Source organism: Chaetura pelagica, unplaced genomic scaffold (assembly GCF_000747805.2).
Source record: "Chaetura pelagica isolate M959 unplaced genomic scaffold, ChaPel_1.0 scaffold121, whole genome shotgun sequence".
Taxonomy (NCBI): Eukaryota; Metazoa; Chordata; class Aves; order Apodiformes; family Apodidae; genus Chaetura; species Chaetura pelagica.
The window spans coordinates 174,958-178,701 of NW_009954546.1; the positions used below are offsets into that span (position 1 = coordinate 174,958).

At 44.4% G+C, this 3,744-nt stretch overlaps 1 pseudogene; it reads right to left on the reverse strand.

The window, feature by feature from the left end:
- LOC104395339 overlaps window positions 1–3,331 on the reverse strand; it is a 21,162-nt pseudogene extending 17,831 nt beyond the window's left edge.
- Between the last annotated feature and the right edge of the window lie 413 nt (window positions 3,332–3,744).

The following is a 3,744-nucleotide window of genomic DNA, read 5'->3' on the forward strand; positions in this document are numbered from 1 at the left end:
GGCTCCTTGTGCCTCCCTGGGGCTCCTGGGTCCTCCCTGGGGCTTCTTGGGCCTCCCTGGGGCTCCCTGGGCCTCCTGGGGCCTCCTGGGGCCTCCTTGGGCCTCCCTGGGGCTCCTGGGGCCTCCTTGGGCCTCCCTGGGCTCACGACACGTCCCTGAGTTTGTGAATAAACCGCGTGTTGTGAGGAGGTGGAGGAAGAACCTCCTGCAGCCTGTCCTGCTGCCCCGCTGGGTGTTCCCCGCCTTGGGAATGATGCCTCCCGGCAGGTTGGATGGCTTGCTCTGTGCTGGGTGCCATCAGCCCCTTAGGAGCCTTTAAAAATAGGTTAAAATGCCCGGCTGGGCTCCCTGCTGAAGCGCGGAGGTGACATCGCATCCCCTCGGGAGTCGCTCGCTGTCAGGAGAGAGAGGCTGGAGGAATAAGGAGCTCTTCACGGTTCTAATGCAGGCTTTTCATCCGAAAACCTCTTCTGGAAGCGCTGGGTAATTAACTTGTCAAGCAGAGAGCGAGTGCCTGAATGTCTTCGCTGAGAAGTGAAGATCCGGTGGGAAAGTGAAGATCACTAGGATCAAACTCAGGGAAAATTTGTACAGCAGTACTCCCCAAGAATTGCAGATCTGTAAAATCAACCTCGTAGGCAAGTGCATTGTTATCTATAAACCACCACGGGTGGAATCAATGGTCATTGGAGAATGAATGGTCCTTGTCAGAAGCAGCTTCCAGCCTCAGGTGTGGAAAACCCATCTTGTTCCTGTCAGCAGATCTTCTGCCCAAAGAGAACTTGCAGGATTTCACTCAATTAGAGCAAGTTTAATGCAATCAAATACATTTAATGTATCAAAACTGCAGCAGCAAGCAGTCAGGAAGGAGCAGAACGTGGGAATGTGGTGAGGAAATTCTGACTTGCCCTGCTTTTTTAACTAAACACCAATTTCAGTGGTCATAAATGGTCAGCAGGACATCAGAATTACACGTTGCCCCAAATGCATTGCTCGTGTTATTAAAGCCCTTGTATTGGTTGCACCACACTCCTCAAAGTGATAGTGTAGCAGAGGAGAAGCTGGATCTGAGAGCTCCAGACTTTGGCCAGTTGCTTATCAGCTTCACATAGAATGGGTTGTAAGCTCAATGTGTTTGCTGCCTTGTCAGTAGCTGTACTGGAAACAAATTATTTGACCCAAGTCCTTCACTTAGCCAAGAAGGGCAAAGGCTGAGCTCCTTTTGCCATTCAGCCCCTGTGACTTTGCATGTGCTGTTTTATTAATCTCTTTTTTTCCCTGAACAAGAGGGAATGTTCACTTTGCTGGCAAGTTGTATCTACCCAAAGGCTCATTTTTCTGTTGGCGTATCTTCCAGGTGTTTTGAAGCAGACATCACATAGCTTCCTTTAATCCTTGGTTGTGTCACAACTGAGGAAAAGCACTTTATTTTGTTCTGAAGAGCTGGGCAGCCCTGGCATGGGCTTCTTACACAGGCTGAGCCTCAGCTCTGCGTGTTCTTTCTAAAGACTTGATGATTAATTACAAACCCAGCTTTTCTTTATGCCTGAGTGGAAGTTAGGGCTGTTTTGCACAGCTGGTGCTCAGCCACAATCCTATAAATATAATTGAAATTAGCTTTATTTTTCTTTGCTGTTCATTGCATTCCAACTTACGCCAATCTGTGCAGGAAAACAAACCTTATAGAATTGTCAGTTTCCAATTTATGAGAGTCCCTGGGAAAAAAAAGCAACAGCATTGCTGTTGGCTTGCCATCTTCATGGGCATTTTATTCTTCACATGACCTCCTTCCCAGGTAAAAATAACAACTCTTATACAAAGTATTTTTCAGCCTGTACACTACCTACAAAAATCCCGTTACAGGTGCTAACCATTCCTCTTCACACCTTTTTTAAAAAATTATTATTTTTAACTAAGAGCACATTCTTTTTCTGTGTTTCTGGAGCAATTACTGTCCTCATTCTCTCCTCCACAGCGTCACCTTCAGCCACAGATAAGGAGAGTGCTGTACTGAAGTCCTTCTGGTTGTAACTTGGCTAAAATCAACCTGTAGAGTCAACTAAGTTGTGCCTGAGGAATAAAAGTTGTGCCTATAGAAATATCCCAGGCATTCAGCACACCTTTTAGGGGCATAAGTGAAATTGAAGCAGTACAATATTTTTGTACCTGCCTCCTGAACAGACTTGATTTATTTTTTTTTCATCTGCTGTGATACAGCCTTGGAGAGCCTAAGAGTACTTCATGCAAGCGATGAACTGTTCTGTGTTTACAGCAGCATAAGTAAGACTGGACTGCAGCAAATTTTGGAGGTTTGAAAAACTTTGAAAAGAGGGCTTTGTGAAAGTGTAGCTGAGTCTTGATGAGAACAGGTCAGTCCGGGCTGTACCCAGCACTGCATCACTGTTGTACTGGCACTACAAAGAGGAAGATGTACTGGAACAGGAAGAAGATTGCTTTGCAAGTTATAGTACCTGTGCAGCAGGAGAAGCTGTGGTACAACAGGAAAAGCCATTTCCTGCTTCTAATGTTTCTTGGAGTTTTTAATCCATTTTCATTGCTGTGTTTTGCTCTGGATCCTCTCTTCTTCAGACGCACACATAGATTTTTCCTTTGTAGAGGCTGGATGCACTTTGGTCTTGATTCTGCTTTCTATTCCATTCAGATAGATTTGGCTTGCTTTCTTGTGCATGGAGCACTTGTTTGGTTTGTTTTTTCCATGGCTGTAACTGACAGAATGGCTCCATTGTCTATACAAATTCATTTGGAAAACATTCAGTGGTTATTTGTACACAGACTTGTGTAGACAGGCAGGAGCTTCTCTGGGTACCATCCATGCAGAAGGCAGCTCTGACCTGAACACCAGGTAGAACATTTGATCTGATTTGGAGCTAATAATGTCTGTCTTTCCTCAGGGAGTGTGTTAAGTCGGGGGTGGCACTCCATTATCATTCCTGTATGGCTTCCACCTGGTGTTGCCTCAGGACTTAAGAGATTTGAGTGCTCAAGTCTGCCTTGTCTGCTGGTATACAGGATTTCCTCCAAAACAGTTCAAATTTGAACTCTGCCTGGCTGGCAGAGTCACACCACCTTAGACAACAGCTTAGCTTGTGCTGTAAATCCAGGGTCTTATTTTCATGTTGTTCAAGTGGATGGACCAAGAGATTTTCTCACTTGCAGTATTAGTTCTGTTGAGTCACCACAGTTAACTGAGATAAATCTGTAGCTTATTTGTTTTATTTACCCCTCCCTCTCACTGCTCTAAACTTACCACTGACACTCTGAAAGGATCCTCTGAAGACAGCAGGTTTATCCATGTTTCAACAGATGACATATTTGCATCCAATTTCTAACAATGATGCATGAGAAGGAAAACATGTGACTTAATTCCTCAGCCAATCTGTGACAGGAAAACTTTCACTGTTGTAAGGTGCCCGATGGGGCAACTGTTTCTTTACAACTGATGATTCAGTTCATTTTTGGACCACTAACAAGGACCAGTCCTGCAAATTAGTATGGTGGGCCATTTACCTCAAAATAACACTGTGAATCTTCAGCTTTACTACATTTCTACATGAGCAAAAGCCTGTGATGGAAGAGCTTATGGCAGCAAAATTAGTACCTAACCCATACAGTGTTAGAAAATCTGTGAAGCTGATGCTAGTAAACTTTGTAAAGGGTAGAAAAAGTCTATTTTTAAAAACTTTGTTTTATTTTCAGGGCTGTGGAAAGAAAAATCCTTTTAGT